The sequence below is a fragment of the Rhinopithecus roxellana genome, chromosome 15 (assembly GCF_007565055.1).
Source record: "Rhinopithecus roxellana isolate Shanxi Qingling chromosome 15, ASM756505v1, whole genome shotgun sequence".
Lineage (NCBI taxonomy): Eukaryota > Metazoa > Chordata > Mammalia > Primates > Cercopithecidae > Rhinopithecus > Rhinopithecus roxellana.
In genome coordinates, this window is record NC_044563.1 from 67191276 (window position 1) to 67216098 (window position 24823).

At 44.7% G+C, this 24823-nt stretch overlaps 1 protein-coding gene across 4 annotated transcripts in view; it reads left to right on the plus strand.

Annotated features, from left to right (window-relative positions):
- Window positions 1-10234: 10234 nt before the first annotated feature.
- PRDM10 (PR/SET domain 10) overlaps window positions 10235-24823 on the plus strand; it is a 103366-nt gene continuing 88777 nt past the window's right edge. For 3 of the 4 annotated variants that reach the window (XM_010356411.2, XM_030917528.1, XM_030917527.1), the window contains exon 1: window positions 10236-10509. The gene's annotated coding sequence lies outside the window, so the exon portion shown is untranslated. Of the gene's footprint in view, window positions 10510-24823 lie in introns of all 4 variants that reach the window. The other variant, XR_004053541.1, reaches the window with a different exon arrangement.

A 24823-nucleotide genomic window follows, 5' to 3' on the forward strand; every position in this document is an offset into this window, starting at 1 on the left:
GGTCTGTTTATTTATTTATTTATTTATTTTCCAGTGAGAAGCCTGCTGTGGTTCTTACTTTTGTTCCCCTATATGTAATTTGATCACTACTCTGCTGAGGATTCAAGGAGGCCTTCTGTACATCTCCAGAGCTCTCTATCTCTCTGTGTAGCTCTCTTCTGACACTCTGCCCTGCAATCTCGAGTCTCCCTGGAAGCCCAGTCATGTCTCCTCAATTGAAAGAAATTGCCAAGCTCCTCCGGGGTTTTTCACTCTGCACTGCAGTGTGTCATTTTCTGCAGGAAGTTTACTAGAGTTTCTAGAGCTTACTGCAGAGAGCAAAGCATACTGCAGCTCTAGTTAGCTGGAGTAATTGTGGTGCAGGTCTCCTCTCTTTGGTTTCTATCCTTTGTTCCCTTATGTTCACTTTCTTAAACATTGTAATTTTAAATACTTTGTCTGATTTTTTTTTTCTTAGTTGTTTTAGGTGAGGGAATAAATACAGTCCCATTTTTCCCTCTTGGCTGAAAGCAGAAGTTCTTTACCAAAATGTTTCTGAATTTATATAAAAATAGTACAAAACAGTGTATATGTTTTCTCATGAATTAAAAACTTTTTTATCTTTCCGTAGTGGCCTGATTTATCTCTGGCAGCGCTTTCCGTCTTAAGATCTATTTTGTCTGACAGTAATTCTAGTTTTCCTTCAGTTAGGGTTTGCCTGATGTCTTTTTCTACATTTTGACTTTCAGCACTTGCTGTGTCTTTTTTTCCCCTTTATTTTTATTTTTTAAAGTTTTTTTTTACCCATGACACCTGTCCAGGAGGTCCTCAAAACATGTGCCCCTGTGTCTTTATTTTTTAGATGTCTTTTTAAAAACAGCTTGTAGGTGTGTGTGTAGTTGTGACTTTTTCTTTTTGTTGCATTGTCTAGTTGCTTTACATTTATTATAATCTAGATTTATTATTATTATTATTATTTTTTTTTTGGGACAGACTCTCACTCTGTGGCCCAGGCTGGAGTGCAGTGGCGCCATCTCGGCTCACTGCAACCTCCGCCTCCTGGGTTTAAGTGATTCTCCTGCCTCAGCCTCCCGAGTAGCTGGGATTACAGGCACCTGCCACCACGCCTGGGTAATTTTTGTATTTTTACTAGAGACAGGGTTTCACCCTGTTGGCCAAGCTGATCTCAAACTCCTGACCTCAGGTGATCCTCCCACCTTGGCCTCCCAAAGTGCTGGGATTACAGGTGTGAGCCATTGTGCCTGGCCAAAGTTTTTTTTAATGATCATAGATTTATAATATATGTTAGCAGATCATATCCTCAGAAACCTACAAGTTGGTTTCTTTTTTCCTAATCCCTGTGCTCTTTTTCTTTGTCTTATTTGCATTGGTTAATCTCTCAGGACCATGTTAATTAGAAATGGAGTAACAGCATCCATCACTTGTTCCTGACATTCAGTTGGAATGCTTTTAAAAGTTTAGCATTAATTATATTTGTTGTGATGGCTTTTTGGAACCAGTTTCTTTTCCTCTTCCTCTGCCTCCTCCTCCTCCTTCTCTTCCTCTTCTTCTTCTTCCTCTTCCTCTTCTTCTTTTTCTTTTTTTTTGAGGCGGGGTCTCGCTCTGTTGCCCAGACTGAAGTGTAGTGGTGCAATCTCTGCTCACTGCAACCTCCACCTCCCAGGCTCAAGTGATTCTTGTGCCTCAGCTTCTTGAGTAGCTGGTATTACAGGTGTGTGCCACCAGGCCCAGCTAATATTTGTATTTTAAGTAGAGACAGGGTTTCCCCATGTTGGCCAGGCTGGTCTTGAACTCCTGACCTGAAGTAATCTGCCTGCCTGGGCCTCCCAAATTGCTGGGATTACAGACATGATCCACCATGCCTGGCCTTTGGATCCAATTTCTATTATATTGGCGAAATATCTCCTTATTAAAAATCTCTAATATCATAACATTTGGGTTTCTGCTTAAGGCTTTTTCATATTAACTGAATTTTACTCTAAAATATAATTATCTGATGTGCTATGAAATATGAATTCCTGCTAAAGCCTTTCCTAAATCCAAGGTATTCATAAGGTTTGAATGAGTATGAATCCATCGGTGTCAGATGTGGCATGACTTCTGTTCGAGAGATTTCATTCGTTTTTTTCACTGGCATTCGTTCTCTTATGTAGAGCACTGGTTAAACATGGAGTGAAGGCTTTACCACACGTTTTACATTCACACTGTTTATTACCCGTGTGGGTTCTGACATGGGCAGTAAGCAGTATGATACAGAGAAAGCTCTTCCACCCATAGTGTATTCACAGGGTGTTTACCCCGTCATGAATACTGTAATATTTAATGATGAATAGCTTGTGCCCGAAGATTGTTGTGCTTTCATTATCTTCACAGGGCAACCCTCAGATCTGAATTTTCTTTTCTTCCCTTTTTATTTTTTGAGACAGGGTGTCACTCTGTCACCCAGGCTGGAGTGCAGTGGTGGGATTGCGGCTCACTGCAGTCTCCGCCTCCCCAGGCTCAGGTGATCCTCGCACCTCTGTTTTTGCATTTTATTTTTAGTAGAGACAGGATTTCATCATGTTGCCCAGGCTGGTCTTGAACTCCTGTGCTCAAGCGATCCACCCACCTTGGCCTCCCAAAGTGCAGGGATTACAGGTGTGAGCCACCACGCCCGGCCTCAAATCTGAATTTTCTCATGCCCAGTGGAATTTGATTTGCCACTAAGTGCTTTCTCACCTTCCCTACTTGCGTAGGGTTTATCTCCAGTATGACCTCTCTGGTAGGAAGTTTGACTTCTGAATAAAAGCTTTTTCATACCTACTACATTCATAAGATTTCTTTTTTATATGGATTATGTGATGAATAATGAAGTTTTCCTTTTGGCTGAAGATTCTCCACATTTCTTACATTCATAGAGTTCTCAGTCTTTACAGTGTGAATGTTCTGATCTTTAATGAAGTATTTCTTCTAGCTAAGACACTTCCACATCGATTCCTTTCAGGGCTTTCTTTCCTGGATGAATTTTTCTCATTCTCTGTGAGATTTGATTTGCGATTGACGGCTTTCCCACTTTCCTTATGTGCATAGGAAGGACAGTCTCTCCAGCATGTCTTCTTTGGTGTCTAATGAGACTTGACATTTTAATAGCAGTTTTTCCACATTTATGACTGTTATATGGTTTCCTTCCTGTATGGTTTTCTTTTTCCCTCTCCTCTCCCCTCCTCTCCTCTCCCCTCTCCCCTCCCCTCCCCTCCCCTCCCCTCCCTCCCCTCCCCTCCTCTCCCCTCCTCTCCTCTCCTCTCCTCTCCTTCCTTCTTTCTCTTTCTTTTTCTTTCTCTCTGTCTCTCTCTCTCCCCTTCTTCTCCTTATTCTTCTTCTTTTTTTTTTTGGAAATGAGGTCTCACTCTGTTACCCAGGCTGAAGTGCAGTGGCACAATCATGGCTCACTGCAATCTCAAATCTTCTGGGCTCAGGTGATCCTCCCACCTCAGCCTCCCAAGCATCTAGTACTACAGGCATGCGCCACCACGCCAGGCTACTTTTTTCTTTTTCTTTCTTACTTTTTTTTTTTTTTTTTTTTTTTTTTTTTTTTAATAGAGACAGGTTTTCGCCATGTTCCCCAGACTGGTCTCAAACTCCTGGGCTCAAGTGATCCACTTTGGCCTCTCAAAGTGCTGGGATTAACAGGTGTGAGTCACTGTGCCACCTGGCCCCAGCTAGTTTTTCATTCAAATCTTAAAACAAAACCCAAAACACCCCAGACTGTTGCTATCTTATAAATACTCATCATCCCAGCTATCCACATTCAGATATTTCCTCACTCCCCTTCTCCCCCACAACCCCAAACTATCTTGTACCACCTAATTTCTTACTTAATAATGTTAAATTAGTTTCCCATGGCTGTTGTAACAAAGTATCACAAACGGAGTAATCAAGAAACAGGTAGCTTAAAACCTTAGAGAGGTATTCTCTCTTGGCTCTGGAGGCTAGAGGTCTGAAATCAAGGTGCCAGCCCTGTTCCCTCTGAAGCCTCTAGGGAAGAACCTTCCCATCTCCTTCCTGCTTCTGGAGGTTGCTGGCAACCCTCAGCATTCCTTGGCTGGTGGACGCATCACTCCCTGTCGCTGTTTTCAGCCTTCCTATTCCCTCCCCTGTGGATCTATGTCTTTGTTTTCTCGTCTTAAAAGAACACCAGTTACAGGTTTTTAGGGCCTACTTGATCCAGTATAACCTCATCTTAATTTATTATATCTGGAAAGTCCCTATTTTCTTTTTTCTTTTTTTGGAGAGGGAGTCTCGCTCTGTTGCCAAGGCTGGAGTGCAGTGGCACAATCTCGGCTCACTGCAACCTCTGCTTCCTGGGTTCAAATGATTCTCCTGCCTTGGCCTCCCAAGTAGCTGGGATTACAGGTGTGCACCACCACACCCAGCTATTTTTTTGTATTTTTTAGTAGAAACAGGGCTTCACTATCTTGGCCAGGCTGGTCTTGAACTCCTGACCTCAGGTGATCCATCTGCCTCAGCCTCCCAAAGTGCTGGAATTACAGGCATGAGCCACCATGCACGGCCCCTATTTTCAAATAAGGTCACATTTATAGGTTCTAGATATGAATGCTGGGGACACTATTCAACCCAGAACAGATGTCAAACACCCAGTTACATTCTTGGTCAGCCGCACCCAGACCCGTATCTTAGGCTGTTTTGTGCTCCTATCACAGAATATCTGAGACTGGATAATTTATAATAAACAGAAATTTACAGTTCATGGAGGCTGAGAAGTCCAAGATCATGAGGCTGGCATCTGGTGAGGGCCTTCCTGCCGCATTATCCAATGGCAGAAGGGCAAAGAGAGCACAAGACAGAGCAAGAGACTGAACTTGAAACCTCAAGCCCTTTTCTAATTGACATTAATCCATGAGGAGCCCTCCTGACCCAAACGCCTCTCATTAGGCCCCGCCCCGCAATACGACTGCGTTGGGGATTAAGTTTCCAGTGTATGCTTTTTGGGGCACACATGCAAACCACAGCAACCTTCTTTGGCTTCTTCCTGAACCATCTGTACTGAGGCTTCAAGCTCTGAATCACTCTGACTGGGTCACAAACTCCCTGATTGTTTGTCTGCAGCCTACCGAGTTCTCACATCAGACCTTCACTTCTGTCATCTCCTTTCTTCATGGTGTAGAGACCTGAAGACAAACGGTGGACCTTTTTTGGTTTTGTTTTGACTACCATCCTGTTTTATTATTTTGACCTTACAGAAAAGTTGCAAAAAGTTAATACAAAAATTCCCACATACCTATCACGGAGGTTTCCCCATATGTTAACATTTTAACAATGTTTGGTTTTTCATTTTCTCTCTTTGCATGTGTGTATATATATTTTTTCTGTTTTTGAACTGTTTTGAGTGTAAATTGCAGATCTATTTTCCCTTTACTCAGTGTGTTTTTCCTAAAAGCAAGGACATATTTCTATAAATTCATAATACAATGACCATAATCAGGAAATTAACATTTGTACATTATCACAGTATCATCTAATCCACAGACCTTACTCCAACGTGACCAGTTAGTTGATCTACTAACATCCTTTATGTCTATAAGAAATGCTTTTTACTGATCTAGAATCCAATACAGGGCATATATTTCATTTAGGATTTTTTTTTATTTTTGAGACAGGGTCTTGCTCTGTCACCCAGGCTGGAGTGAAGTGGTGTAAACATGGCTCACTGCAGCCTCCAACTCCAAGACACAAGTGATCCTCCCACCTCAGCCTCCCAAGTAGCTAGGACTACAGGTACATGCCACCAAACCTGGCTAATTTTAAATTTTTTTGTAGAGACATGGTCTCACCATGTTGCCCAGGCTGGTCTCCAACTCCTGGTCTCACGCTCTCCTCCTGCCTCAGCCTCCCAAAGTGTTGGGATTATAGGCATGAGCCACCATGCCTAGCCTAGTTCTGTCTTTTTATTCTCCTTTAATCTGGAACAGTTTTTCAGGCTTTCTTTGCCTTTCATGACATACTTTTTTGTTTTTTTTCTTTTTGAGACGAAGTCTCGCTGTATCATCTGGGCTGCAGTGCAGCGGTGTGATCATAGCTCCCTGCAGCATATTAGTCGTTTTCGTTGGCCTATCTTATCTGCTATACTATTGGCAACAGATGTGACTCTTCACCTCCCATGCTTTCTTCAGGCGACTCCCAATAAGCTTCCTAGCTCTCCCTTGAAGCTACTATTGTCAAAGTTACCAGCAATTTCCACATCCGTCTTTCCAGATCCACAGGTTAACTGCCCTTATCATCAGCTCTCAGCAACATTTGCTGCAGCTGGCCACAACATCCTTCTTGAAAGACTGTCTTCTGTCTTCCCTTGGCTTCTCAGACACCATCCTCTCCAGGTTCTCCTCCTGTGTTATTTCCTTCTCAGCCTTTTGGATGATTGCCTTCCTATTATCCACCTCTAAATTCAGCAGCTCTCAAGAGTTTAGTCCTGGATACGCTTGTCTTCTCTATAAACACTCTCTCATCTAATCCTAATTAGATGACCACACCTAATTCTATGTAGTTAGATACAACGTATAATCTGATGAACTGTGTTTCTCTCATTATATTTCCAGCCCTGATCTCTCTTTTGGATTCCAACTGCCTAAATGGTGTGTCTAGTTGGATTTTCCAAAGGATATTTCCAATTTAACATGGCCACAATACAACTCTTGATTTTCTAACTATTTATCTCCCAGTGTTCCCAATCTCAGTTAAGGCATCAACATTTATTGGCCAATTTTCAACCTTATAAGTCATTCTCGATTACTGCCTTGTCACCACGAGCAACTTACACTCTGTCCCATATCTTATTCATTTGCAAGTTTTGTGACTTCACCTCCAAAATATATCTGCTGTCCATACACTTCTCCCCATTTAAGCTACTTCTATTTTAGTCAAGATGGGCCATCATTTCTTATTTAGAGCATATTGGCACAGACTCCTTGTCTCTTGCCCTCACCCCAAACAAAATAAGCACCCTAGAGCAGCCAGAGTTATTTTGAAAGAAAAAACTGTGTTACTCCTTTACTTAAAACCTCCAACTAGCGTAAGTTGCACTTTTTTTTTTTTTTTTTAATTCCCACACTGAGTCAATGATCCTATTAAGTCGCACTTTCAATAATAATTCCAATACCATAGCCTTCAAAGCCTTATGTGGTCTGTCCCAGACCTACTTCCCTAAGTTTTCTTGTATCACTGTATCCTTGTCTCACTCCACGCTTTCCTGTATCACTCTGTCCTCTGTTCCAACAACTCTGGCCTTCTCACTGTTTCTCAGTGTGTTAGACTGAAAGCTCAGTCAAGGCATGGATTTTTGTATTGTGTTTTTCCTTGTGTCTATAGTGTTAATTGACGAATCCCAGAGCATCGAAGACAGTGCCTGGCATTTGGGAGGCATTCAATGAATAATCTATTCAATTGAAGAATGAATATGTTCATGCCATACTAATGTCTTTAGTTTTTCACCTCATGGTCTTTACTTTTGCCATTCTCTTAGACTGGAATGTTCTCCAAGATCTTAACATGGCTGGCTTTTTTTTTTTTCCCCCAATAACTCAAGGCTCAGCTCAAACGTTGGTATCTTAGAGAAAACTTCTTTGGCACCCTATTTAAACTGCCAGTGTTCTCTGCTTTGCGTTTTCCTGGTTTACTTTCTTTATAGCACTTATCACCTGGAGTTAATTTTCTTCTTGTTACCTACACTAGAATAAAGCTGCATGACAGCAGGGCCTTTTTCGGTTGCTGTTGTTCCCTATTCTATCTTTATTGTTTAGAACAGTGAGTGGCACACAGTACATATTCAACAAATACTCCTTGTACACCCCAATGAGTGAATTTTACAGTGTAAATTTTAAAAGTCATTTAAAAATCCACATAAAAAGCAAATTCCTGAGGTTCACTCCAGACCCTCTGTATAAAAACTCTGTGGGGAGGAATCTCCTTGCACAGATTTATGTACTTAGAAGTTTTAGAACATTTCTCTAAAGCCAGGAGAGTAACTCAGGCTCTCCAGTGTGAATAGCCCCATTCCTCATGGTGCGTTCTCTTTTGAGTTCTGTGGTGGTGTTTCTGGTCAGTGGACCTCAGTTGGGACCATCTCAGTTCATCAGCAAGGATGTAATGATGTTAAATCTAAAAGGGAGCAGTTCTCACCGAGGCCAGGGGTATGTGGAGTAGCAGCTTTTGCAAGGCCACAGAAGGACCTGTCCGACCTGTGGCATTGTTCGTCTACTCACAACAGTAAAAGGCAGCATTCAAGTGACGCTCTCAACCATTATCATCTTTCCGTAGGCAACTGACTTCCATGTCTATAAACCCAAAGAAGAGCTACTAGCATCTCTCACTAGCTATGTTAAGGTTGGCCTCATCTAAGTACAGTGCTACCTGTACAGTAGTTTAAGGAAGAAAAAGATACCGCCTAGTCGTGAAGTTGCTTACAAGGTAGTTAACTGTCTGAAGTTTCTTGTTGTTGTTTTGTTTTTTAAAGACAGACTTGCTTTATCACCCAGGTTGTAGTGCAGTGGCACGATCACAGCTCACTGCAGTCTGGACTTCCTGGGCTCAAGCAACCCTCTTGCGCAGCCTGCAGGTAACTGGAACCACAGGTGTGTACCGCCATGCCTGGCTAATTTTTTTTTTTTTTTTGTACAGACAGTCTCAGTATGTTGCCTAGGCTGGTCTCAAACTCCTGTGCTCAAGCGATCCACCCGCCTCGGCCTCCCAAAGTTCTGGGATTACAGGTGTGAGCCACCCCACCCTGTCACGAAGTTTAAAAAAAAAAAAAAAAAGCTCTTTTCTTTCCCCGTTGTTTCCAGCTATTTAAATAAACAAAATGGTAGACTAGGCGCGTTGGCTCACATCTGTAATCCCAGCACTCTGGGAGGGCGAGGCAGGAGGATCACTTGAGGTTAGAGTTCAAGACCAGCCTGGCCAACGTGGCGAAACCCCATCTCTACTAAAAATACAAAAATTAGCTGGGTGTGGTGGCGCATGCCTGTAATCCCAGCTACTAGGGAGGCTGAGGCAGGAGAATCGCTTGAACTTGGGAGGCGGAGGTTGCAGTGAACCCAGATCTCACCACTGCACTCCAGCCTGGGCGACAGAGCAAGACTCCGTATCAAAAATCAAACAAAACAAAACAAAACAGTAAAGAGAATACTATTGAGTTAATTTTAGTTTCTCCCGCTGTGGGTGTTTTCTATTCTGGTCTTTTGCTTAGTTGTCCTGCCTCCCTCTTTTTCTCAGTTAGGCAATAGTTTAGGATTTTTGTAGGTTATATTGTCAGTACTTCTCATTTAAGTTCCAGACAGTGTGCTAAGCAAAGCTCTTACTCAGTAAAGTAAGAGCTCACTTAATCTTCAAAATAACGTAGCAAGGTAGATATCAAGGAAGGGAAAATCGCTCCCTGAAGGTCCGAAGGTCCAAGGTCTCTCTGCCATCTAGCTGCCATGCGTATTGCCTGCCAGTGGGTAGCTGGAGCTGGGTATCTCTCCAAAGTTGGGCTCTTGGCTGCCCTTTGAGAAGGCAATTTTAAGGGACAGCAGGATGTGGAAGCCTGTGGTTAAGGAGTGAGCTGAGTCACTGGGTAACTAGTGTTGAATAATGCTTCTCAATGTTTGAAATGACAATCACTTCCTTTCCAGATTGGTAGAGGGGAAAAAAAGAGGCGCAGTGAAAGCGCTGGCAAGGTGCGGTGGGTCAGGGTGATTGGTGGCGCTCGGCCGCTCCCCAGGGTGATTGGTGGCGCTCGGCCGCTCCCTAGGGGTCCTGAGGGCTAGACCCCGGCAGGCGTTACCCGGCCGCACACAGCCCGGGAGCCGGGCGGGAGTTCGGTTTTCGCCGGCGCTCCGCGGCCAGGCCGCTTCGGAGGCAACCTGTGGCGGGGCGGGCGGACGCGAGGGTCACCTCACCCCCGCGCGCCTCCCGGGACCCCGGGCCCTCGGGCGCAGGCGGCCCTCGGCGTCCGAGAGACCCAGGCACCGCTGGACGCTTCCTCCCCGTCGGCAGGCGGGCCGCAGCGGGGGCTTGACCCCGATGCGAAGAGTCGGGTTTTCTGATTGGCTGAGAGTAGAAACGCAGGCGAGCGCCGCCTGAGACCCGCTCTGCGATTGGGTTTTACATGAACAGCAGAGCACGAAATAAAGAGGCCTTCAGTCATTGGGCCATTGTGTGAATCTCCTTTTGGCTTCTCTGCAGACTGAATAAGCGTCTCAGGATCTTCGTCATGACTCCTAAATCTGGGCCTGTCAGTTCGCCCCAGCGTTTCTCGTCTCTAGGCACGGCATGGGGCTTACAGAGTTTAACCAATCATATAACGTCGAGATCAGGTTGCCAGGCAGATTATGCTAATAAAACCCCGCCTTTTATGCTGCTCCCACTCTGCGGCGGGAAGAACCACCTGGAGGTGGCGGGGGGGTTTGATTTCTATCACCCCTAGGGAGAGAGGATCGGGGACCCGCTGATCTTCCAGCTCCCCTCACCCAACGTCGTGTAAGTACCTAAAGGATTAAGGGAACCAGATAAGCCAGGGTCCAGAGTACCCCATAGACTGGGAGGGTGTTTCGTCTTTGCTTAGTCCCACCCAAAATGGCGCCCAGCTCTTTCCGCGTCTCAGAGCCCGGCCGGGGCCAACCGACCGCGGACCCGGGTGGGGGGGGAATTGATGGTGGTGGTGGGGGGGAGAAATCCCGGCGGCACCGCCCGATGGTACAGTCCAGCCGGGGCTGGGACGAGGCACCTCACTCGGGGTGGGGGGTCAAACCATCTGCACCTTCCAAGGGGAAAGGGGCAAAGCCCCCTCCAGCAGGCCCTCCTGGCGCCGCGTTCAGCGCCGGCCTCGGCGCCTCCTCGCCCCTGCCCTCGCCGCGCACAGCCTCCCCCTGCGACCCCCGAGTGGCTCGCACGCTCCGCCGGCCGCGCGCACCTCTCCTCCCCTGCCCGCGTTGGTTGGGCCGGGACGGCGGTTGGGCGGCCTGCGCGCTCCGGCGGCGGCGGTTGCGCGGGCTCTCCGGGCGCTGCGGGCAGGTCTCCGCCGGCCGGGAGCCGAGCACCGGGGGCCGGGGGCCAGTGGCCAGGGCCTGGGCGCTGGGCTGGGGGTGGCTGGTTGCGGGCGCGTGGGGCAGAAGGTCCTATCCGATGGGGCCCCCAGGTTTATCTGCGGAGGCCGCGCCGCCCACCTGCCATCGATGGCTGGGTCCCCGGCCTGCCATCCCAAGCTGGCGTCCGGGACCCGGGCGGGGGCCGGCCCGCAGGGGTGTGGGGCGTCCCCTGCGGGTCTGTCCAGTGGCACCGCGTCGGGGCCGGCCGGGCGGAGGCCGGGGCCGGGGTCGCGGCCCTGCCCCAGTCCGCCTGCATCCGGGGTGCAGCGCGGAGGCAGGGCGAGGCCGGTCGGCGGTCGGGAGAGGGCTGATGGTGTGCAGCTCTCCAGCCTCTCGCCAGCTTTTTTTTAAGCAGGTTTAACCGTGCAGCTAGGTGTTGGTACTCTAAGTAAAATGGAATATTCACGGTCTGCCCTCCAGCCACGCGAACGCAGCGCTGTTGAATTTGTGTGCGCTCCTTTAGCCTTGCTTGGTGGATGAGTTGGATTTCAGTGCATTTTCAATCAATGTGCGTGTACACTTAAGCACAAGGAGGGGTGGCTTTGTGCTGTCATCGAGGATTAGAAGTGTGATGAGACGCACCCAGCTCTGCCCTGTGCCCTAAATCTGCTCCTTTGCCGGTTAAAATCTTGCCTGGCTCGTCACCCCAAATTCTCTAAAGTCAAGGGTACTTAATCTTTATTAAAAACAGCAGAATCACTCATGACTGTTTTGTGGCCTCTTTTTCTGACCTGTTCTTTGTTTCTCCACCATTGCTGTTAGGCAAGAAGGTGTATTATTACATTGTATTTTTTTGTATCTTCCTACCCATTTCAGCGCTACAATAGCTTCCACTTTGATGAGCATTACTTATTTGTTGCTCTAGAATAGAGAAAACAAGATGTTTTTAAAAAATTAGGATTGGTTGGGGGCAAAGCAGCGTTTAAACTGTTTATTCAATATGGGGTTTTTAGAAAGTAACTTTGCTAGGTTTATTTATTTAGGAGACAGGTTCTCTGGTTGCCCAGGCTGGAGTGCAGTGGCGCGATCCTGGCTCACTGCAGACACGACCTCCTGGGCTCAAGGTCGTGCTTCAGTCTCCCTAGTAGCTGGGACTACAGGCAGGCACCACCACGCCTGGCTGATTTTTCTACTTTTTGTAGAAACGGGGTTTCATGTTGCCCAGGATGGTTTCGAACTCCTGAGTTCAAGCAGTCCTACCGCCGCAGCACCCCTAAGTGCTGGGATTGCAGGTGTGAGCCCCCGTGCTCAAGTGCTGGGATTGCAGGCGTGAGCCCCCGTGCTCGGTCTTTAGGTTTACTTTTATAATAAATTGAGGTGAAATTGACAGAGAATGAACCATTTAAAAGTGAACACGGGCGCTTAGTGGAAAGTTTACATTTTTTGTTTGTTTTGGATCAAGACAAATGTCTTGTGCCTTCTCCTGCCCGGTAAGCTCCCACTCTTTGCTATGCTGTTACTTGTTTTTCAAGGCAAGATTGTTCTGCTTTTTCAAAGAAGCCATTTTTACTTTTTCTAATGTTTTGTAGCATGCTCCACTACATATTAATGTATGCATCATATATTGTATATCTGAATGTAATTGAGTATATATTTTAGAAAAGGCAAGGTTCCTGTCTTCAAGGGGGCCTCTGAATGGTTTTTACTTAGAGGTTATGGAGGTATAAAGGGTAGCACAATTCAAAATAATCCCAACTTGATTGGCACTACCTCAGTTTCGGCTTGCCTGTTTTGTTTTTCCTTCTAGTTTTAAGAATAATGCATGATCGGCCGGGCGCGGTGGCTCAAGCCTGTAATCCCAGCACTTTGGGAGGCCGAGGCGGGCGGATCACAAGGTCAGGAAATCGAGACCATCCTGGCTAACACAGTGAAACCCCGTCTCCACTTAAAAAATACAAAAAATTAGACGGGCGAGGTGGCGGGCGCCTGTAGTCCCAGCTACTCGGGAGGCTGAGGCAGGAGAATGGCGTGGACCCGGGAGGCGGAGCTTGCAGTGAGCTGAGATCCGGCCACTGCACTCCAGCCTGGGCGACAGAGCGAGACTCCGTCTCAAAAAAAAAAAAAAAAAAAAAAAAAAGAATAATGCATGATCATTGCAGAAAACATAAAATTTAAGCCGGGCGCAGTGGCTCATGCTGTAATCCCAGCACTTTGGGAGGCCGAGGCGGGCAGATCACCTGAGGTCCAGGAGTTCGAGACTAGCCTGGCCAACATGGTGAAAGCCTGTCTCTACTAAAAATACAAAAATTAGACGGACATGGTGGTGGGCGCCTGTAATCCCAGCTAGCTACTGGGGAGGCTGAGGCGGGAGAATCACTTGAACCAGGGAGGCGGAGTTTGCGGTGAGCCGAGATCAGGCCATTGCACTCCAGCCTGGGCAACAAGAGCGAAACTCTGTCTCAAAAAAAAAAAAAAAAAAAAAAAAAAAAAAAAAAATTCAGAAGCAGAGTGAAAAAAACCAAAACCCATCATTACCCAGAGATAATCCTTGCTGATACTTTGGTGTGCTTCAAGTTGGTTTTCTGTGTGTGTATAAAATGTTTGTGCAAACGACATCTTGCTTTAGTATCTAGTTTTTAAAACAAAACGTAAATAGGTGTCTAAAGACTTTGCTGATGATTTGGCACTTTCATTACTGCCGTTATTTGAAGGGGCATCATGAAGTCCGCTGAACTAAAAGAATGATAATATTTTGATTTCTTGTAACTTTTAAAAAGCGTAATCTAATTGATAGGGATAGGTTTCTGGGTAACAAACAATTCATCAAAGGGCTGAGAACTACTGAGCTGTAATTTTGGTTTCCTCAATTTTTCATTTTAAGCACTGGTAAACACCTGGTAACCGCGTAATTATATATCTGGTAAAAAGAAACTGTTAAACATCCTGTTGTTGCGGTGTTTGAGTTCAGTTTGTTTTAAACTTGAATGCTGATGTACTTTGACCTATTGCCACTAAAATACATAGTCTTCTCCCATCACACCCCACCCCAGATAGTGTAGCCACACCCAGTCCAGCAATTTGTTTTTCACAAGCAGAATTTATTGTCTACTATTTTAACTTATCATAGGTACTTTAATAGATCAACGAAGCAGAATTTGATCTGGTGTCTAGAAAGAGCCAGTCAGTTAAAAAGAAACGTTTGCTACAACCAATTCTTTGGAGAATGATCTCACTCAAATTCTCCTGGTGGATGGGGTAGAGGCAGGAGGGTGAGAGGGGAGCTTTTCGTGACTTATTTTGGCCCACATTGGTGACACTTATCTCTTCCCTGTTCTAGCATTAAACTGTTTGCATGGTTTCGTTGAATCACTGCTTAAGAATATCTGGCCTCTTTTCTATTCTTTTTTTTTTTTTTTTTTTTTGAGACGGAGTCTTGCTCTGTCGCCCAGGCTGGAGTGCAGTGGCCGGATCTCAGCTCACTGCAACCTCCGCCTCCCGGGTTCTCGCCATTCTCCCGCCTCAGCCTCGTGAGTAGCTGGGACTACAGGCGCCCGCCACCTCGCCCGGCTAATTTTTTGTATTTTTAGTAGAGACGGGGTTTCACCGTGTTAGCCAGGATGGTCTCGATCTCCTGACCTCGTGATCCGCCTCCCAAAGTGCTGGGATTACAGGCTTGAGCCACCGCGCCCGGCCCTCTTTTCTATTCTTAATGTTATAACACAGTCGGGTGTGGTGGCTCACACCTGTAATCCCAGTACTCTGGGAGGCCAAGGCAGGCAGATTGCTGGAGTCCAGGAGTTCGAGAACAGTCTGGCCAACATAGCGAAACTCTACCTCTACTAAAAACACAAAAGTTACAGGTGTGGTGGCCCACAGCTGTAGTCTCAGCTACTCAGGAAGATGAGGTGGGAGAATCACCTGAGCCCGGGAAGTCATGGCTGCAATGAGCCAAGATCGTGCCACTGTACTCCAGCCTGGGCAACCAGAGTGAGACCCTGTCTCAAAAAAAAAAAAAAAAAAAAAAAGTTATTACACCATTTCAAGACTTGTGTGGAGCACTCTGGACATTTCTGTCCACCTTCCAAAATTTTTCTGTGCCTTTCCATTGACCATCCTTGTGTAGATTTTAAATTTCTGTTGTAGAAAGCACCTGAAGGTAGGCTCTTCTGTAACTTGAAACAGTTTAGGGAATGGGGAGCGGGTGAGGAAGTGGAGTGGAAAGAGGGAAGGTTTGGTTAACCCTAAGTACAGTTACAGCAAGACTAGTTAAAACGTGGTGAAAACAATTATAAAATCAATAGTGCACAATACTTTTAGAACCTTAGATTGCTAAAAGGTTACTGTCTGGTAACATAGTCTGTTATTGTTTGCTATTCATTTTTTAAACTCTCGTTTATTGCAAACATGAGAATATTGGAGACATGCTCCTCCCCCTCCCTTGTTTTTTTAAACCCACGTCCTTCACTTTCACTGATGGTAAAGTTGTACTCCACAGCTTCTTTCCTGCTGTGATTTCTAGAAATCAGATCCCTTAGACCTGTGCTGTCCTGTGCAGTAGCCGTCTGTGGCTTTAGCACTTGAAATATGGCTAGTGCTGTGAAGTGTGAAATATGTACACTCAGATTTTGAGATTTAGTAGAAAACTATACAATCTTTCGATTTATAAAATATTGATTAAATGTTGAAGTGACAATATGTTGGATAGACTGGATAAAATACAATATACTATTATAATTAATTTCACCTGTTTCTACTTTTAAAACATGTATGTACTAGAACGTTTTAAATGATGTGTGTGGCTTGCATATTTCTCTGAACAGTGCAGTCTTAGTCAGCTAGGGGTAGGGTGTTCCCAGATGGCATTAAGATGGTATTATTTTTTGGTTTCTATAATTTGAATGAACAGATACTGCTAATATGTAGACGTCTGTTTTTTTAGTGCTTATGATAGTTCTCACAAAAGCATGATTATTATTTTGAAGAATATCTTAATCTCAAAACCACTTCCAGATAATTGAGTTAACTGTTACTGAATTAATGTATTCAATGGATCGTTTGAACTTAAAATAACAAAATGACATCAGTAAGCACATAATCCATTAAAAAAACGTTGAACTAAGCATAATCAGCTAAATTTTCCCAAACTTGGTCGGTTACTTATACATTGATTTTTATAATTTACCATTTTTCAGATGTTTAAGAGACACCTGAAATTGGAAACATTGAGTATCCATTTTTTTCTCCTGTGAGAAAAACATTTTTTTTTTCTTTTCTTTTTTTTTGAGACAGGCCCTCATTCGGTCATCCATGCTGGAGTGCGGTGGCACTGTCATAGCTCACTGCAGCCTTGACCTCCCAGGCTCAAGTGATCCTCCCACCTCGGCCTCCCAAGTAGCCGGGAGTACAGGTGTGCACCGCCGTGCCTGGCTAATTTTTGTATTTTTTGTAGAGACAGACTCTTGCCATGTTGCCCAGGCTGGTCTGGAACTCCTGTGGCTCAAGCGATCCACCCATCTCTGCCTCCCAAAGTGCTGGGATTACAGGTGTGAGCCACTGCACCCAGACGGGAGAATTGTCCTTTTAAATACAGTTGGAGAAACATAACCTACACATAAAATCCATATTTTTTTACTTCCATGTTTGCAAACATTGACAGTTTTGCCCTAACCTGCCTTTGTTGATGCTTTCCCTGTACTACCCTGTGCGGAGGTTTGCTGTGGTGTCGTACTCCCAGTGTGGCCTCGGGGCAAAGAGGTTCGCTGCTCTGCTCGGCTTGCTGGCTGTGATCTTGGGCAAGTTACTTCTGTAAGCCTTGGTTTTCTTATCAAATCTTTCAACTAGTTTCTTAATTATTACTAGGGATAATAATAGTAATCAACCTCACAGACTCTGAGTAAGGATGCCTGTTAATCACTCACCACAGTTGCACAAATGGCTCAATAACAAAGCACACAGTTCTAAATGGTTCAAAAATTGTTTATCTCTTTTGGAACCCCCTGCTTCAGCCAAACTGGTCCTCCCACTGTTCCTTAAATATTCGGGATTTTCTGTCTGTGCTGTCATGCCTTCGTTTCCCAAGTGGAATGTTTCTTCTTCTCTGCTCTCCTTCCTCTCCTCTCCTGGTTTTGTGCCCGCCAGAATCCTATCCATCCTTCTCGAGCAGTGACTGGAAAACTCTTTTTAAAGGACCAGGTAGTAAATGTTTTTGGCTTTGTGGGCCATATGGTCTCTGTTGAAACAGTTCCCCTCTGCTGTGGCATCTGAAAGCATGGCTGTGTTCCAAGAAACTATTTTGGACCTTAAATTTCAATTAATATAACTTTCCTGTGTCAGGAAATATTCTTCTTCTTTTGAGACTTTTCAAATATTTTAAAATGTAACAACCATTCTTAGCTCACAGGCTGCACAAAAACAGGTGTCTGCTGCCTGCGGGCTGTGGCTCACCATCCCCTGTACCAGAGCAAGCTGAACCCACACCGCCCTTGTTGAAGTGTCGAGACCATCTCTTTTGAAAGTAATCCTTTTTGTCTCTGAAGGTGCTGCAGGATTTTATACTGCTTTATAGTAACAGTAACATTTATTCAGTGCTTACGTTGTATTGTACTCCAATTATTTGTGCGTATTTCTTGCTTCCCAAACAGATTTTAAATTTCTGGAAGCTACAGGTGATTTTTAGCCCCCTCATGTAGAATGCAGTATAAATGAGTGCCTTTTACTTACTGGATTCTAAAATGTTTTGAGGGATAACTGAGTGAATTGAAATACTTGAAGTTGTTTGTAAAGTTTTCCTCCCTTTTTTTTTTTGGCTTTTTTTCTTTTTCTTTTTTTTGTTTTTGAGACAGAGGCCTGCTGTGTTACCCAGGCTGGAGTGCAGTGGCGTGATCTCGGCTCACGGCAACCTCCACCTCCTGGGTTCAAGCGATTCTCCTGCCTCAGCCTCCCAAGTAGCTGGGATTACAGGAGCCCCCCACCACACCCGGCTAATTTTTGTATTTTTAGTAGTGATGGGGTTTCACCGTGTTGGCCAGACTGATCTTGAACTCCTGACCTTAGGTGATCTGCCTGCCTCAGTCTCCCAAAGTGCTGGAGTTACAGGCATGCGTTACTGCCCCCGCCCCCTCCTCCCCTTTTTTTCAAGATTCTTATTTTTGTATGCAAATTCTACCATTTTCTTAGAATTGCTTGAAGATTTTGAGGCAAATTTATCGGGGGTTATTTTCAGTCTTTCCACAAACCATGATTACAGGCAGTCTTAATAGAATGTCCTTCTAATAGGGACTAGCTGTCACTCCTGTAACTAATTATTGCTCTTTATTTGACTTTTTAACTGTCCTCTCCAAGACACTTGTTTACGTTTAGTCCTTAACACAGACTATTGACAGAACCGTGTCCACATTTGCAAAGGAGAGAAAGTAGGTAGAGGGTCAGGGAGTTATGCAAGTATGAGAGAGGGGTCAGAGCGCATGGAAGTAAAGGGTCTGGATCCTCAGCCCCAGGCCGGGGCATGTGTATTAATAAGGTTTCAGTCTCTTCCATCATGTATTCATTTTCTCCTTCATTCTTTTTCTCTTGAAGTTGATGAATTGAAAATTATTCTGGACTGTGTAAGTACTTCATCACTTGGTAAATATAAGGACCCATGAATGGTAATGTTTGGACACCACTTTATGTGATATGCAAGTTCTCTCAAGCACTTTAGTCCTGTGGAAGTGAGATACTACATTACTACAAAACAGTAATTCTAGAATTAAAATGAAATTGTGTCATAGTAATTGGACTTTGATGAACTTTGTTTCATTTAAACATTTTAAGAAAGTTTATGTTGGCTGGACACAGTGGCTTACGCCTGTAATCCCAGCACTTTGGGAGGCCGAGGCGGGTGGATCACGAGGTCAGGAGATCAAGACCATCCTGGCTAACGCGGTGAAACCCCTCTCTACTGAAAATCAAAAAAAAAAAAAAATTAGCCAGGCGTGGTGGTGGGCGCCTGTGGTCCCAGCTATTCGGGAGGCCGAGGCAGGAGAATGGTGTGAACCCGGGAGGCGGAGCTTGCAGTGAGCTGAGATTGCGCCACTGCACTCCAGCCTGGGTGTCAGAGTGAGACTCCGTCTCAAAAAAAGAAAGTTTATGTTAACTTTTTAGTATGTTTTATTTTTTTAGAGACAGTGTCTCACTGTGTTGCCCAGGCTAATCTCCAACTCCTGGGTTCAAGACATCCTCCCGTCTCAGCCAACCAAGTAGCTGGGGTTACAGGTGCAAACCACCATCACCAGTTTATTTTCTTTTTTTCCTCTTTTTTTTTTTTTTTTTTTGAGGCAGAGTTGTGCTTTGTCACCCAGGCTTGAGTGCAGTGGTGCGATCTTGGCTCACTGCAACCTCCGCCTTCTGGGTTCAAGCAATTCTCCCTGCCCCAGCCTCCTGAGTAGCTGGGATTATAGGCGCCCACCACCACGCCTGGCTAATTTTTGTATTTTTTTAGTAGAGACGGGGTTTTACTATGTTGGCCAGGCTGGTCTCGAACTCCTGACCTCAGGTCTCGAGCCCAGGCTGGTCTCGAACTCCTGACCACCTACCTTGACCTCCCAAAGTGCTGGGATTACAGATGTGAGGTACTGCACCCAGCCCCAGTTTATTTTGATACTTACATATACTTATCCCAAGCTGTAGGTATCTCACCAAAAAATTATGTCATATGTCATTTAAAAAATATATTTTTTCAGATTCATGATTTTAAATAGTTATAAACTATGACAGATATAGAAAATTCTAAAACTTTATTGAGTGGCTTTAAATAAAACCTAAATAAATAAAGAGCACAGTGGCTCAAGGAGTGGAAGATTCAATATTGTAAATGTGTCAATTTTCGGGAAACTGATTTCTAGATCTAATGTAATCCCACATTTAAAAAAGTTAGACAAGCTGCTTCTAAAACATTTGCTAAGGCCCAAGAAAAGGCAAAACACTTTTGAAAAAGAAAAGTTGGCCGGGCGCGGTGGCTCAAGCCTGTAATCCCAGCACTTTGGGAGGCCGAGACGGGCGGATCAGGAGGTCAGGAGATCGAGACCATCCTGGCTAACACGGTGAAACCCCGTCTCTACTAAAAAGTACAAAAAAAAACTAGCCGGGCGTGGTGGCGGGCGCCTGTAGTCCCAGCTACTCAGGAGGCTGAGATAGGAGAATGGCGTGAACCCGGGAGGCAGAGCTTGCGGTGAGCTGAGATCCGGCCACTGCACTCCAGCCTGGGCGACAGAGCAAGACTCCGTCTCAAAAAAAAAAAAAAAAGAAAAGTTAGGAAAACTTCTCTAACTCAAGAAGAGGTATAATAATTAAGATAGTGTTGGGCCGGGTGCGGTGGCTCACGCGTGTAATCCTAGCACTTTGGGAGGCCCAGGCGGGCTGATCACAAGGTCAGGAGATCAGGACCATCCTGGCTAACACAGTGAAACTCCATCTCTACTAAAAATACAAAAAATTAGCCGGACATGGTGGGGGGTGCCTGTAGTCCTAGCTATTCGGGAGGCTGAGGCAGGAGAATGGTCCGAACCCGCGAGGCGGAGCTTGCAGTAAGCCGAGATTGCACTGTTGCACTCCAGCCTGGGTGACAGAGCAAGATTCCGTCTCAAAAACAAAAACAGAAAAAAGATAGTGTAATATTGGCATTAGGTAGGCTAATAATGATAGACCAATAGAACAGCATATGGAGTCCAGAAACAGTATCCTGCATAGCCAGACACTTGATTTGTGACCTGGAGGCATGGCAGAAAGGCAGGCAAAACAATAACAGTTTTAGAATTAATACAGGAGAAGATACTCATGACCTCAGTATAGAGAAGCATTTCTTCAACAAGATGCTACAGGCAGTAATAGATAGAATAATGGGCAAAAGTCTTGAACAGGCACTTCAGAAAAGGAAAAATCCAAATGTCTAATAAACATCAAAAGGTGTTCAACCATGTTAATAATCAAGGAAATACAAATTTCAGCCACAGTGCCAGAATACTGTACACCTCAATTAAAGCTGGATGTTGAACAGTAGGGACTTTCATAGATGACTGGTACAGATATAAATGCGTATGACTAGTTTGGAAACAGTATTATCAAGAAAGTTCAAAACATGCATACTCTAATGCCCATCAGTTCCAGTATTAGAGAAACGCATATGCCTGAGAGAACTAGAATAAGTATTTGGAGTAATTTATTTTCATGATACTGATTCAGTTAATATTTCAGGACTGCTATGTCGTGTTCTGGACACACAGGTAGCTTTGTTTCTGGAACAATGGTGAATAAATGTTATTTATGTTTTCCTTCTCTGCTGAATGTTTAAATATTCCATCCAATGTCTTCTTCAATTCCTAAAACAATGCTGGAAACAGAATAGGCATTTAACAAGTATTCTTGTGTTTTAAAAAATTATTTGAACTTTTACAATGGGAGCTCTTCATCACGGCTGTGTAGTTACCTCAACTCTGGCCGCTGAGTAGTTCGCTCGACTAAATTTGTGGGTGTAGTGAATTGCAACGTTCTCTGGTTCCCTTGAGATCGAGTCTAACCTGGCGATTGCGTCATCTGGTGGGAGAGCAAGGCTACAACAGCAGCTGGAAACCATGCTCGGCTCCTGGCCACTTTGCCCAGGTTGAAAGCTGTTGTGGCAAAGAGGGGAAAGAGCTTCAAGCTTTGTAGTAAAAGAAACCTGGCCTTAAATTCTACTTATCAGCACTGTGACCTTGGAGAAGTAATCATTCTTGGTTGTGGTGAGGGTTAATTGAGATCAGGTATTTAAAGGACGTCTGACAGTGCCTGGTACGGGATAGGTGCTCCGTAAATGCCTGTGGCTGTAATTATTACTGTTCCACTGGCTGTTTACTTAAGTAACATTGAATTTCCACAGAATGCATTTTGAATCAGGTGGACTATGATTAGACTGATTTTTAAAATAAAGAGCTGCATCTGTTAAAGGATTCTAATTTTTGTGGTCTGTAATTCCTTCAGGGAATTTGCAAATGAAGCTAACATGTTGTAGGGACACCTGAGTGAAATGGTCTGGTTAAGTGTTTACAAAGAATAGTTATGGGTAAGATTTCTAAACAGGAATGCTTCTATTTTGTGTCTCTTGTGGAAGAAAATGCTAATCACATAGTTTTTATTTTTGTATTTTTTTTTTTTTTTTTTGAGACAGAGTCTTACTGTCACCCAGGCTGGAGTGCAATGGCGTGATCTTGACTCACCGCAACCTCTGCCTCCTGGGTTCAAGCGATTCTCTGATTCTCCTGTCTCAGCTCCCTGAGTAGCTGGGATTACAGGCGTGCGCCACCAGGCTGGTTACTTTTTTTTTTTTTTTGAGATGGAGTCTTGCTCTGTCACTAGGCTGGAGTGCAGTGGTGCGGTATCGGATCACTGCAACCTCCACCTCCCAGGTTCAAGCAGTTCTCCTGCCTCAGCCTCCCGAGTAGCCGGGATTACAGGCACGGGCCACCACTCCCAGCTGATTTTTGTATTTTTAGCAGAGGTGGGGTTTCATCATGTTGGCCGGGCTGGTCTCGAACTCCTGACCTCAGGTGATCTGCCCGCCTGGGTCTCCCAAAGTGTTGGGATTACAGGGGGGAGATACTGCGCCCAGCTGCTAATCACATAGTTTTAAAATTTTATCAGTTTTAAGTTGAACTTTATATATGTTCTGGTGAAATACAGCAGTTAAGAGAGAATCCAAGCCTGCAGATAAGAATGATCTATTCCCAAAACAATTGTTTAATAATGAAAATGTATTAAAATGTCTTTTAATTGAGAATGAGTCTTTCCTGGATGAGACACCTTCATGATCTAAAACAGCCTGTGGTCCTCACACTTTAAATAATTATTAATATTTGCATTACACTCTATACTATTGAGCTATATTGTAACAGACATTATCCCACTTTATGTTAGCAGTGAGCCTGTGATTTGCTTGCCTTCAAATCCTTTCTTCACTTCAAGAAATGCCTCAGCTAGCGGAAGGCGACTTTGAATCCTAGACCAGTGAACATAGTCCTACAGTAGCGGTTTTATTAAGATGGAGGAGGTTGAAATTTGGTAGCTTGTAGGTCTTAATTATATGCCAGCGAGACAGAGTTTTTATGAAGGCAGTAAAATGTCAATATGTTGTCTATCTGAGCTCACTGTCTTTAATAAAATACTTATTTTTCTACCATCTGTGTTTCATATTTAAAGGTATGAGAATTTGAAAATGAAGAAAAGTGGGGACCCGGGCATAGTGGCTCATGCCTGTAAATCCCAGCACTTTGGGAGGCTGAAGTGGGAGGATCACTTTGAGGCCAGGAGTTAGAGACCAGCCTAGGCAACATAGCTAGACCCCCGTCTCTACAAAATAATAATAATAAAAACAGGTGAGGACCCCATTAACATGTTTACAGGGGTGTCAATTGGATGTAAAAGGAATTACTTCAAACCAGTACGGTATCAATTTGCTTTTTTTTTTTTTTTTTTCTGGAGACAAAGTCTCACTTTGTCGCCCAGGCTAGAGTGCAGTGGCGCCATCTCTGCTCACTGCGACTTCTACCTCCCAGGTTCGAGTGATTCTTGTGCCTCACCCTCCCGAATAGCTGGGATTACAGGCCTGCACCACCACGGCTGGCTAATTTTTGGTATTTTAAATAGAGATGGGGTTTCACCATATTGCTGAGGCTGGTCTCGAACTCCTGAAGTCAGGTGATCTACCTGCTTCAGCCTTCCAAGATGCTGGGATTACAGGCATGAGCCACCGTGCCTGGCCTGAGTTTTCTTCTTAATCTTGTGTCTGAGTCATGGTTCAGTCTATTTGAACTAAAGACTGTATGTTTCAGGAGTTGTAGAGTGAACGAGTAGTTACACTGTTTTATATTACATATTGTAGTGTTAAATTATGAAAATTATGCTTTAGAATGATTTCCTCTAAGCAATTTTAATACGTTAAAAAGTTTTCCCTAGTTAAAACATGTTAAAGCACGTGGGTTTATTGAGGGAACAGCCTACTACTTAAGATTGTGCCTCTATACATTAACCAGGAGTTTATCCTAACAACTTGGGTTTATGATTTGTTGAGTCATAGGTACCAACCAGAACCATCTGTAAGGAAAGCTTTTCAGGCCGCGTAAGACCCACCTGAAAGTCTCCTACTTAATTACTGCACTGGCTAATTCAACAAAAGAGCTTGAGATACGGGGGCCAAATAGTGTTGGGTGCATGGGTGAAACAGGGTCTTACATTGTATCTGTACACCCCACCAGCTGTCTTGTGACTGAATACTGCTGTTCAGAAGGGAGCTGGAGGATGTGTGCTTGAAGCTTTCTTTCTTTCTTTTTTTTTTTTTTTGAGACGGAGTCTGGCTCTGTCGCCCAGGCTGGAGTGCAGTGGCCGGATCTCAGCTCACTGCAAGCTCCGCTTCCCGGGTTCACACCATTCTCCTGCCTCAGCCTCCCGAGTAGCTGGGACTATAGGCGCCGCCACCTCGCCCGGCTAGTTTTTTTTTGTATTTTTTAGTAGAGACGGGGTTTCACCGTGTTAGCCAGGACGGTCTCGATTTCCTGACCTTGTGATCCGCCCATCTCGGCCTCCCAAAGTGCAGGGATTACAGGCTTGAGCCACCGCGCCTGGCCAGCTTTCTAAATTCATTATTCATAGCTGAGAAACATGCATGCTCAATGATTTTTTTTTTTTTTTACCTCCCAGAGACAGGGTCTTGCTGTTGCCCAGGTTGGAGTGCAGTGGCATGATCACGGCTCACTGCAACC